This window comes from Ipomoea nil, unplaced genomic scaffold (assembly GCF_001879475.1).
Source record: "Ipomoea nil cultivar Tokyo-kokei standard unplaced genomic scaffold, Asagao_1.1 scaffold3017, whole genome shotgun sequence".
Lineage (NCBI taxonomy): Eukaryota > Viridiplantae > Streptophyta > Magnoliopsida > Solanales > Convolvulaceae > Ipomoea > Ipomoea nil.
The window spans coordinates 667,850-681,939 of NW_017619445.1; the positions used below are offsets into that span (position 1 = coordinate 667,850).

The window sequence follows — 14,090 nt, forward strand, 5'->3', positions numbered from 1 at the left end:
CATCTATAATTTACCAAAATTACAAATTAAGTTTTACTCACATAAAGTTAAGGCAAGAATATTGTAATTCACTCTGCATGATATGGCAAAATTTAGCCCACAGGCAATTTTGTTATATTTGTAGGGTTAATTATGATGAAATACCATAGTATGATCATAATTTGCCCACAAGAATTATGTATCGGCATATAGTTTTGATAGTTTTGTTATTAAGGGTGGATAAACTCAAATCGCACCCATTTCGTTTCAACCATTCAGTTTTGATAGATTCATTATGCATAAAAATTTAGCCCACAGGCAATTGTTATGGCATCCGAATTTATCTTTTGCATAATTTTACATTGGTAATATTATGTGTTTCAGTATCTCTCTCTATTTTTGTCGCTCGAAAATTATAACCAAGCTTTTATTATTATTCTATACAGCAACTCTTCCTGTCACTCAAAAACAAACTATTAATGTTCCTATCCTTAACTACAATAATCACAAGGAGTGGAAAGATGTTATTCTCTAGCAATTAAGATTATTAGAGTCTGTGTTCAATGAGAAACCCCCTGAGGTTACTGAAGAAAGCACTGGTGAAGCCAAGCAGCTTCGCGCTCGATGGGAGAAATCCAATCGATTATGTGTGCTCTTCATTAATTCAAGAATTTCCACTAAAATTCGTTATTGCATTGAGGACATTAAGGAAGCTAAGCCTTGGTCAAAGCTATCGATGATAACTTCATTGACTCGAAGAAAGCTTTGGCAAATAACTCTAATAATGAAGTTTAGAAATTTGCGTCTTTCCACTATCAAGGGCACGTGTGAGCACATCACGCAGGTTAGGGACATTGTGGCTCTGTTAAAGAATTTAGAAATCATTATACTAGATGATTTTGTGGTGCGTTTTGCACTTGAGACCCTCCCTCAGGAGTACAGTCCTTTTAAGATTTTCTACATCACACATAAAGTGGTTTGGTCTATCAATGAATTGATAACCATGTGTGAACTGGAGGAACAAATGCTTGTGGCTGAGCTTGGGTATGTTCCCTCTTCTTTTGTTTGTTTCGAATCTAATATGTCAGAAGTTAATACTAATTCTTGGTGGGTTGACTCTGGTTCAACAATCCACATTGCAAACTCCTTGCAGGATATGACAAAATTGAGACAACCGATGGGAACTGAGTGTAGCATCTTCTCTGGAAACAAGATTGCATCACCAGTAGAAGCTGTTGGAGTTTGCAGTTTAGTTTTGGAAAATGGTTTTGTTTTGATGTTAGAAAAGACGTTTTATGTTCCTACTTTTTCATGGAATTGAACTTAGTTTCAGTTTCTAGACTTGTACCCTTCGTATATTCATTTGAATTTAATGCCAATTATTTCAAGTTATTTCGTAATTCAACTTGTGTTGGTATTGGTACATTGTCTGATGGTCTCTTTCGTCTTAACTTAAAGAATGAAACAAGTCAAAGAAAGGTGCCAATAGAAGTTCAACGTTGTTGGAAATTATTCCTAATGACATATGTCTACATCAAATAATTCTGATGTAGGGACCATGCCTTCTGGGACTTTTATCTTCTGAATATATGCTCCAATCTAATCCCTTACTATTTTGGACTAGTCAGTTTCCTCTTATATCTTGAGCTCATACTTCTTCTCATAGTATACACTACTGACTTTGAAACTTCATCTCAAATTTAATTCTTTCAGCCAATGGGATCTCTTGATTTAATGTGAACTTTATCTCCAATTAAATCCCATGAATTAATTCTCAAATGGATCTCATACTGGTGGTGAGATCTCAATCCTTGATTGAAACTTCATCTCATACTTCAGCTTTGAAACTTCATCTCATACTTCAGCTCATAATATAAATAGTCTTTTGAAACTTCATCTCATACTTCAGCTCATACTGTAAATAGTCTTTGAAACTTCATCTCATACTTCAGCTCAGTTGACTATTTTTCTTTGAGGGATTGCACATTAATGGTTATATGTGTTGGAACCGTTGATAGAAAAACAAATAATAATCAAATAAAATATGATTATTATTTTCTGGAAAGAAGGGAAGATAAGATGAAGAAAAAGGCTAGTGTTTGGTGTTGGGTTTTTGCAAGAGTCAAGTGACCACTTTTTCCTTAAAACCTTATTTGCCACCTCCCGAAGATGCTAGGAGCGTTGTGTGCTAGGCTTCCCAGGACAAAACTTGCTATGATTCAATGTTTGAGCATTCAAACAAAGAATCCGACGAGCAAGACAATGACTATGAACACAATATAGCTAAAGAAGGAGTAGAAGCAGAGAGGTTTTGAGGCTAAAAAGAACTTTCGTGTTCTATTTTTGTGTGTAAAATCTCTACTGCCCAACTCCTCTTTTTATAGGGGTGGAGGACTTAAATAGCTTTTAATTAGGCACTTAAGGGCACCCCCACTACACCTGGTAACAGCAACCATTACCATGAGATTCAATTCAAAATTTAAGATTGGAATTAATTCAAAGAATTAATTCCGTAACAGTAAGAATTGAACACCCAACGGTCACAGAAAACAGTATAGGTTAGTGCAGGCCGAAACTTCCAGTTTCGACCATCAGGCCGAAACATGGAAGTTTCGGCCATGGCCCTTATACAGTCTCGGCCTGCAAGGCCGAGACATAGGTTTCGATTTGTCCAAGGCCGAACCTACAGGTTTCGGCCACAAGGTCGAAACCATCTAGGCAGCTTGGCCGAAACCACTGTGGTTTCAGCCATATCCAGTGGCGTGTGTTGGAAAATGATTCCGAAATTTGGCATAACTTAGCCCGCAAGGCCAGCCAATTTCCGGACGACATTCGTGCCCGCAGGTGCCGGCGCACACGAGCTCGGGCTTGAATCAAGCCTTTTTCAATCTCGTCTAGTTGGAATTTGATTTGCACCTCCCCCCCCCCACCCCCAAATCAGAAGTGGACCCCACTGATAATTGTACCACAAAATAGCCATTTAACATGCCATTTTATGCAATTTTAAGCTATTTTTTCCAACAATATGCTCAACACTTCCCCTCACGTGTGCGTGCCGATTACTTTTGTTGGGCTCCAAGCAACACGTGGACCGTAGTCACTTTTTTTTATCGGGTGGCGCTGAGATTCAAACCCATGATCTTTGGCATGGCTCTGATACTGAATTGAACAATGACAAGATTCATTGTATTCAGTCAAAATAACTGTACAGACATCTACTATTTATACATGAATAAACTATCAGCATGTCAAGATTTAAATTAATTGATAATTATAAAAGTTTAAGTATTATAATATGTTATTAAAATTATATATTACATAAAAAATTTACATTGCATAACATTTAGAAGATTAAATAACAAAATTAAATTTTAAAAATGGGAAAATAAAAAAAATAAAATCAGTTAATTTGCATAAACTAACAATAACAATTTGGTGTTAAAACGCACCCGCTAATCACATGCATGTTACCACACACCTTTTTAAAGTATGTATCAAGAATAATAATAATAATAATAATAATAATAATAATAATAATAATAACAATAACAATAACAATAACAATAACAATAACAATAACAATAACAATAACAATAACAATAACAATAACAATAACAATAACAATAACAATAACAATAACAATAACAATAATAATAATAATAATAATAATAATAATAATAATAATAATAATAATAATAATAATAATAATAATAAGAGCTTTGGTCCAACTATGTTGATTGATGACCATGTTAAAGAAGATTTAGATTCTAATTGTCTACCAAACATAATATTACATCATATTCGTAATTAATCTGATGGAGTTTGTTTTTTAATTTTTATTAATTTTTAACCGTTCTTAATAGTTTTGAACAACAAAAGAAACCATTGTTCTCTCAGTTCTTATTTAATTATAATTTTTCAATATCGTAGAAGCAATAGGTAGATTATAAATGAATAAATTTTAAATTAAAGTTGAACACTAATGTTGCTTTTAATCACTCTACTGGTCAGATGGGGTACGGATGGGTATTGACGGATGATGAAGGCCGGTTCCTTCCAACGAAGAATATGTGTGTGCAGGGTTAGTGTACTGTCCATGAGGTTGAAGCATTAAGTGTTCGGGAGGCTCTAAGTTGGCTAATGGACGTAGGATGGGCAATGTGGAAGTAGAGATGGACTCTCAGTTCGTTTTTAATGCTTTAAATTCTGTTTCATTTAACAGCAGCCACAATTGGTGGTATTGTTTTCCGTTTTGTTAAGCGATCTGCGAATGATGTCGCCCATAGTCTAGCTAGGGAGGCTTTTTCAGTGTCAGGTTGCGGGGAATGGTTTGACACCGCCCCTACTTTCATTGTAAGCGTTCTAGCAAGGGATTTAATGAATTGAGTTTTCCTTTTCAAAATTAAAATTAAAATTTACATAAATTACTTATACATTCATACCACTTCACAGTATAATAAATAAAGAAAATAATAAGGAATTTATAAATAGATCATGGCAAGCTTAGTTGACAATAATATTTTATTTGTTCATACACAATGCAAGAATTCATTAGCACAATTGTTCATCATCATCGACACCTTGTATAAGAGTTTTCCTATTAATTGACTAAACAAACTTATATCTCTCATATGGGACATTGAAAAATTCATTAGCACAAGCGACTAATGCATTAGAGATAATATATGTGGAGTATAACTTGAGCCTTTCATCCGGCAGTTCAATATCATTCTGATAAGTCATTCCTTGAACTTTGTTGCCCTATAATTATATTTCAAAATAGATGTCAATAATTATTTCAAAATATAATATAACAAATATTCATAATCCTAAAACATGCGTAATCAAATTATGTTTAAAATTGAGGAATGATAAAAGGAGTAACCGCTTCATCTTGAAATGTTATAGGTTTGTACAAGGTTCCAGGTTTAGTCTTTGACTCTATTGTGTTAGACTTTTCAATAACACAAACTTTACAACTCTATTGTGTTATCTCTCTTGGAAAATCTAATTTCAAATTACATTTTAAGAACATCATCAAAATTTATAAATTACACTTATTCTTAGTATTTTCATTTTTAAAATTGTCACATTAAGAAATGAGCAATAATATGTAGTGATTCTAATAGAAAATTTATCAAATTTTTTTTTTCAATATAAAGTGTTTCGAAAATCTTATTTATCAAAATATAGTACTTTCCATTCTATAACATGATGTAGAACTCATCTTAAATTAATTGGTCAAATATTTATTGAGATGATTTCTAAAACTCATTCTCGCTAGAAGGAGGGCTTAAACCTCCGACCTTGTGGTTAACAGCCACACGCTCTAACCAACTGAGCTATTCCAGCAACTCATTATATTACATCATGGGCACACAAGAAATTAGTATCATGCACACAATTTAATACACAATGGCACACTGTCATACGTGTAAACATCAAGTTTCTAATTGTCTACTAAACATAATATTACATCATATTCGTAATTGTTAGGAAATATTTAATTTTTGTGGCTCAAATCCTTATCATCTTCCACGTCAAAGTGCATGTCTTCACCGAATTCTTTGGGACTCCACGCAACTGCCGCACACGTTTCTCCACATAGCCATCCACGTTGAATTGTTTGGCGCATAATTCTAGCATTCATTTTTAGTATAAATAGATTTGCATTTGTTTGTAATAACACATCAATTCCATTGAATTCATTTACATATTCCTTCTTTTGTCTCCTTACGTAGACATATATATATATATATATATATATATATATATATATATATATATATATATATATATATATATATATATATATATATATATTATATTTTCCCAATTCATCAATTTCATAATTTGTCATTTATATATTTTCCCTATTTCTATTATTTAACTTCTATAATTCTCAATTTTCGATTCTTCGCTTCCGCATTATTCCGCTATATTCCTAACAAGTGGTATCAGAGCTGTTTAATTGAGAATTATTTTCAAAGATGTCGACTGTTAACAAGTTCGATATCGAGAGGTTCGACGGGAAAATTAGCTTTTCTATCTGGAATGTTCAGATGGAAGCCGTTCTAACCCAGAACGGTTTGAAAAAAGCGCTAGCTGAGAAGAAGAAGAAACCGGCTACAACGACAGATGAAGATTGGGAAGATTTGGATGACAAGGCACATTCAACCATTCTTTTGTGCCTGTCTAAAGAGGTTCTACGTGAGGTAGTAAGTGAGACGACTACGTCAGATTTATGGTCCAAGCTGGATACGCTTTACATGGCCAAAACTCTGGCGAACACGCTAAGCCTGAAGGAGCGTCTGTACACAATCTGTATGACGAAAGGTACTTCTATTAAATCTCACTTGGACGAATTCAATTCTATTTTATTGGACTTGGAAAATATTGATCTCATAATTGACGATGAGGATCGTGCTGTTTTATTGCTTGTCTCTCTCCCTAAATCATACAAGCATTTCAAAGAAATTATGTTGTATGGTAATAGTAGTGATACCCTTACTTTCGACAATGTTAAGTCAAACCTATTGTCCAAAGAAAAGTTTGACTTTGAAATTAAGTTTGAGGACAAAGGTGAAGGCTTGACCGTAAGGGGTCGTTCACTTGAATCAGGGAGTAGCAATAAAAATTCTAGATCTAAGTCCAAAGGGCATAAGTCCAACAAATCCTGTAAGTACTGCAAAAAGCATGGTCATGATGTGACTGAATGCTTCAAGCTGAAAAACAAGCACGATAGAGAAAAGAAGTCCGCTGAAGCTAGTATTGTTGAAAGTGATTCAGAAGGCGATTTTATGTTATCTGTTAGCTCCGGTTGCAAATGGAGCGAAACCGAGTGGATTCTTGACTCTGGTTGTACATTCCACATGTGTCCTCACAAAGACTGGTTCGTCTCTCTGGAACCGGTTGATGGTGGAGTTGTCTTGCTGGGTAATGATACCCAATGCAAGGTTAGTGGAATTGGAAGTGTGCAGATTAAAATTCATGATAACGTTATCAGGAATCTTACCAATGTTCGGTATATTCCTGATTTAAAACGCAATCTGTTATCTTTGGGCACCTTGTAATCTTTGGGGTGCAAGTACATAGCTGAAGGTGGAGTTCTGAAAGTCATAAAAGGCTCTCTTGTTCTCATGAAAGCTTCTCGTTCTGGAAGCTTGTATGTTTTGCATGGCAGTACTGTGACAGGTTCAGTAGCGGTATCCTCATCGATGTCTGATGCGGATCTCACTCAACTATGGCATACGCGTCTGGGGCATATGAGTGAGAAAGGCATGCATCTCCTGAGGAAGAAAGGCTTCCTCGGTGGTTCAGGTACGGGTAAATTACAGTTTTGTGAGCATTGTGTTTTTGGGAAACAAAAGAGGGTTAGTTTCTCTACTGCTACACACCGTACCAAAGATGTATTGGAATATATACTTTATGATTTATGGGGACCGACTAATTTCCAGTCTATGGGAGGTTGTAGATATTTTATGTCTATTATTGATGACTTCTCTCAGAAGGTCTGGGTCTATTTCCTGAAACAAAAAAATCAGGCATTTTCTATTTTCAAAAGGTGGAAAATACTTGTTGAGACTCAGACAAGTAAAAAAGTCAAGAAGCTCAGGACAGACAATGGCTTGGAGTTCTGTGAGTCAGATTTCAATGACTTTTGTGCGGCAAATGGAATCGCCAGGCACAAGACCTTGCCTGGTAAACCCCAGCAGAATGGTGTTGCCGAACGTTTGAACAGGACTCTATTGGAAAGAGCTCGTTGTATGCTCTCTAATGCTGGGTTATGGAAACGACGTGATTTTTGGGCCGAGGCCGTTTCTACTGCTTGCTATTTGGTAAATAGATCTCGACATTCATCCCTTGATTTCAAAATTCCAGAGGAAGTTTGGTCAGGTAATCCTATTGACTACTCTATCTTAAGAGTTTTTGGATGTCCTGCTTATGCCCATTCTAGTACGGGTAAATTAAACCCGAGAGCTGCGCTGTCAAATGCATTTTCCTTAGTTATGCTTCTGAGTCAAAAGGGTATCGTCTATGGTCTCCTGATTCTCAGAAAATCATTCTGAGTCGAGATATCACTTTTGACGAAAATGCACTACTTTCTTCTGGAAAAGTTCCCAGTACAGGTGAGACGTAGAGTAATGGTGAGAAGGTGGAGTTTGAGTTCAGGCCTATTGACAGTATTACTACCACTAATGGTAATACTAAAGATGATGCCTCTACTAGCACCGCACCTCTCTTCGAGCCACAACGATAGTATTCCATTGCTATGGATCGTCCTAGGAGGACAATTAAAAAACCTGCTAGGTATGCTAGTGATAATGATACCAACATGGTGGCTTAAGCTCTTTCAGTCGCATAGGAGGTTGATGGTGATCCATTATGCTATTCTGAGGTTCTTCCTATTGCTAAGTTCAAGCAGTGCTTGAATTTAGTCGACTGTTTCAGTTGTTAATATTCACTGTGGATTTGATCTAAGGTGGAGATTGTTAGGAAATAATTAATTTTTGTGGCTCAAATCCTAATCATCTTCCACGTCAAAGTGCATGTCTTCATTCTTGCATGTCTTCACCGAATTCTTTGGGACTCCATGCAACTGCCGCACATGTTTCTCCACATAGCCATCCACGTTGAATTGTTTGGCGCATAATTCTAGCATTCATTTTTAGTATAAATACCTTTGCATTTGTTTGTAATAACACATCAATTCCATTGAATTCATTTACTTATTCCTTCTTTTGTCTCCTTACGTATATATATATATATATATATATATATATATATATATATATATATATATATATATATATATATATATATATATATATATATATATATATATATATATATATATAGGGTGGCATTCATGTAGGAATCACTCAATAGGTGAGAACATAAGAACCCATCCCAGCCTTTGGATCTAAGTCAATTAATTATTAATATAAAGGATTCAAAAGGTTTTAAGAGTAATTTTAGCACCCTAATAATTTTGAATTAAATAATAACATTGATTAGATCCCTAGAATTTAGGCCAACAAGAAGGAATATACTGGGACTCTAATTCAGCGATACATTCGGACTCTAATTCAACGCTATCCACACCCATTCCAGCGCTACGACCGTCGACGAATTACGGAGACTGCATCCAACCCCGGCAAACTACGTGAAACGACCAAGAAACTCACCGGAAACAATGGCGGCAACAAACAACAACGAAAGTAAGTCCCCTAATACCCCATTACGGTGTTTGTCATCCGATTGTTGAATTAAATAGAACTTGGATTGCAGAATTATGTTATGAAAGCCGGCAGATGAGTGGAACGGCACACCCTGCGGCACTAAAGTGAACAGACGGAAACCGCCACCCCCTGTTGTGTGCCGACTAATTTTAATGTACAATTCTGGGGCATTGTATGTAGCCTATGCTCGTAATTACAGAGTAGCATGTGTGCACATATGTGATCAGATACGTGCCAATTAGGGATGAAACCCAAATCTCTGCTCCAGATGCGGCGTGTGGGTCTCTATGTGTTCTCGAATGTGCCAAACTGGTCAATACCCCACAATAGGAGTGCATAATGGCTCAAACATAAGATCCAAATCGGTTTCCAAAATTTTGTATTAATAACAATTTGTCTGCTCTACAGATGAACCCTGCTCAACAGGCTGTGTTATCAACATCTCTCCTGGCACAACGAAGTACTGGACTCCACAGTGTGAAGCCACCATGAAGCCTTTCGCGGGTCAAGTGTTTACTAGTTTGGAAGCTGCAATTCAGTTTTACCAAACTTACGCAAAGAGTACTCGTTTTGACGTGCGTCGTGCATCCGAGAAAAAGGGACCCGCATGGAAAGATCACATGGAAGTATGTGTTGTGCTCACGTGCAGGCTTCAAACTTCCTACGGGCGAGGGGGATGGCGTAGGCATACTGACAACTGATCACAAGAACACAACTAAAAGGCGCCGTGTCACAAACAGAGTCGGGTGCAATGCAAAAAGAGTATTCAAGAGATTAGATAGTGATACTTTTGAGGTAAACTCAATCGATGAACGCCACACCCATTCATTATGCACACCCATTTATAGACCATTCATGAAGGCAAATCGAAAACTAGCAGCCAAGGGGGTAAGGAAGTGCCGGACATGCAACACATACGGACACCGTGATAGTCGCAACTGCGAGTTACGGACGAAGACCACAGGTCACAAGTAGGAAAACCGAACTGTGCACTTGAGACTAGGATCGTGTGCCTGATTGATGTACTGCCAATTATTTTCTTCACATTCTTTAATGATGTATTTGTGTACAGATAACTAGCTACTGACTCCATTTATCATAGCAATATATGTGTTCACGTGAATCGATTAATTCAATCTGTCTTAAATTAGCTAGTGTGGACCGAGTCAATCGATTAAACAGAATGTGCACATGAGAAAACACGTGTGTGCCATTCTGCCAAATGCAACCACCAACAATTGTTAATAATAGAACGTGTGCACCGGATACCAAACTTGTGTGCCATCACGTCCTATATACTTGTAGCCACCCCCTAGGTGCACGCACAGTCAACAGTATGTGCCACTCTGGTCAGACCGTGCCAAAGCTGTCGTTAGGGCCAAAACTACAGTTGTTGTGCTATCGCGTAAAACTACGTGTGCCAGAGTGGTCCCTATAACTGGCCAAAACAACCACCACTCATAAATGAAGAGTAAGAACCCAAAAAAATAGAAAATTCGAGTACAGAAACAATAAAAACAAACATATTCACCGCACATACCCACATGACCGAGGCTGATACGCTAATCAAAGAACAGAGATAATAGTGTGCACACGAGAATACACGTGTGTGCCATACTGCTAAATACACCTACCAATAATGGTTACTACTAGAACTTGTGCACTGGATACCAAACTTATGTGCCATCACGTGCTGTATGTTTGTAGCCACACCCTATGTGCACGGAAATTCAACAGTATGTGCCAATATGCTCAGACCGTGCCAAAGCAAACGTGAAGGCCAAACCTAAAGTAAATACTGTCTTGTGTGAACTGGATACCAAACTTGTTTGCCATAACGTGTTGTATAGATGTAGCCACACCCTATGTGCCCGTACATTCAATAGTATGTGTCATTCTGGTCAGACCGTGCCAAAGCGGCCGTTACGGCCAAAACTAAAGTCATTGTGCTCTTGCACAAAACTACGTGTGCCAGAGTGATCAGACGGACCGGGCAAAACAACCACCACACATAAATGAAGAGTAAGCACCCAGAAACATAGAAAATTCTATACGGAAACACTAATAAGGAACATATTCACCGTGCATACCCACATGACCTAGGCAGGTATGCTAATAAAGGAACAAAGATAATAGTGTGCACACGACAATAGACGTGGTGTGCCAATATGACAAATGCATCCACCAAGAATTGTAAATACTAGAACATGTACACTGGATACCAAACTTGTGTGCCATACCGTGCTGTATAGTTGTAGCCACACCATCTGTGCAACCAAAGTAAACAGTATGTGCCATTCTATCCAGACCTTGCCAAAGCGGCCAAAACTACAGTTGTTGTGCTATTGCGTAAATCTACGTGTGCCAGAGTGGTCGGTGGGACTAGCCAAAACAAACACCACTCATAAATGAAGAGTAAGCACCCAGGAAAATAGAAAATTCGTATACGGAAACACTAATAACGAACATATTCACCACGCATACCCACATGACCGAGGCTGATACGCTAATCAAGGAACAGAGATAATAGTGTGCACACGAGAATACACGTGTGTGCCATTCTGCCAAATGCAACCACCTAGGATTGTTAATACTGTCTTGTATGCACTGGATACCAAACTTGTGTGCCATAACGTGCTGTATAGTTGTAGCCACACCATCTGTGCAACCAAAGTCAACAGTATGTGCCATTCTATCCAGACAGTGCCAAAGCGGCCAAAACTACAGTTGTTGTGCTATTGCGTAAATGCGTGTGTGCCATTCTGCCAAATGCAACCACCTAGGATTGTTAATAATGTCTTGTGTGCACTGGATACCAAACTTGTGTGCCATAACGTGTTGTATAGTTGTAGCCACACCATCTGTGCAACCAAAGTTAACAGTATTCGACATTAGTGTCAAAGGAAGCAGCACTATGAAAATCTCCGCGTGTACAATCTACAAGGTTCTTCCAAATTTTCTGTCTAGTTTTAGGGTTGAGAATAATCGGCCAATAGTTGGCGAAGTGAAAGATGGGGAGGAGGTACACAAATGGATAAAAATTATTCTCCAGATGATCATCGTGCGTTATCTTTTTTCCTTTGGGTTTAAAAGGTCAATAATAAATCCAAGTCAGCAAAGTTAATTTTATATAAATTCCATGTCAGCATTGTAGAAGGATTACCAAGGGGAAATTTGAAGAAATTCAAAGTGAACAAATTTTTTATATGTAAAATGTTCAATTAGATCTTATTTTAGTCCAAGATGTTAATTGAACAGTCCTTGATAGTAGATGGATCTATTTTCCCCTTATGCATTATAATTTTAATACTTTTTTATGTAGACAAGAAGAAGAAGAAGAAAATTACCACATCAATTCATTAGAGATTTGTTAAGCTTTATTATAATCTGTACGACTAATAAAAACAAAATCCTACTTTTGCAACTTCTTGCCGAAGCTATCTCCCAACTATTACTATATAAAATCTAAAAATTATTATGGTATATAATAGGTCAATAAATGTGACAAATTATATATATATATATATATATATATATATATATATATATATATATAGTATCACGAGCTTGGGTTCGAAACCTGATGCTTACATGTATGACAGTGTGTCATTGTGTATTAAATTGTGTGGATGATACTAATTTCTCGTGTGCTCATAATCTAATTAGTATGGGCACACGAGAAATTTGTATCATGCACACAATGTAATACACAATGGCACACTATCATACATGCAAACATCAGGTTTCGAACCTATATATGTGTGTGTGTGTGTGTGTGTATGTATACACATACATACATACATATATATATATATATATATATATATATATATATATATATATATATATATATATATATATATATATATATATATATATATATATGTCTATAGTATCACGCGCCTGAGTTCGAAACTTGATGTTTACATGTATGACAGTGTGCCATTGTGTATTAAATTGTGTGCATGATACTAATTTATCGTGTGCCCATGATGTAATGTAATGAGTTGCTGGAATAGCTCAGTTGGTTAGAGCGTGTGGCTGTTAACCACAAGGTCGGAGGTTCAAGCCCTCCTTCTAGCGAGAATGGGTTTCGGAAATCATCTCAATAAATACTTGCTAACTTGACCAATTAATTCAAGATGATTTACAGAATGGAAAGTCTTATATATTGATAAATAAGATTTTTGAAACACTAAAAAATTTGATAAATTTTCTATTAGAATCACTACATATTATTGCTCATTTCTTAATGTGACAATTTTAAAAATGAAAATACTAAGAATAAGTGTAATTTCTAAATTTTGATGATGTTCTTAAAATGTAATTTGAAATTAGATTTTCCAAGAGAGATAACACAATAGAGTTGTAAAGTTTGTGTTATTGAAAAGTTGAACACAATAGAGTCAAAGACAAAACCTGGAACCTTGTAAAAACCTATAACATTTCAAGATGAAGCAGTTACTCCTTTTATCATTCCTCAATTTTAAACATAATTCGATTATGCATGTTTTAGGATTATGAATATTTGTTATATTATATTTTGTAATAATTATTGACATCTATTTTGAAATATAATTATAGGGCAACAAACTTCAAGGAATGACTTATCAGAATGATATTGAACTGTCTGATGAAAGGCTCAAGTTATACTCCAAATAAAATATTATTGTCAACTAAGCTTGGCATGATCTATTTATAAATTCCTTATTAATTTCTTTAATTATTATACTATGAAGTGGTATGAATGTATAAGTAATGTATGTAAAGTTTAATTTTAATTTTGAAAAGGAAAACTCAATTCATTAAATCCCTTGCTAGAACGCTTACAATGAAAGTAGGGGAGGTGTCAAACCATTCTCCGCAACC

The 14,090-nt window shown here is 36.1% G+C and overlaps 2 non-coding genes across 2 annotated transcripts; one reads left to right on the forward strand and one right to left on the reverse strand.

Moving 5' to 3' along the window:
* Window positions 1-5,257: 5,257 nt before the first annotated feature.
* Window positions 5,258-5,331, reverse strand: TRNAN-GUU. The gene has a single exon. It is a non-coding gene; the product is annotated as a tRNA-Asn (tRNA).
* Window positions 5,332-13,230: 7,899 nt separating this feature from the next.
* Window positions 13,231-13,304, forward strand: TRNAN-GUU. Its single transcript has one exon. It is a non-coding gene; the product is annotated as a tRNA-Asn (tRNA).
* The last annotated feature ends 786 nt before the right edge of the window (window positions 13,305-14,090 follow it).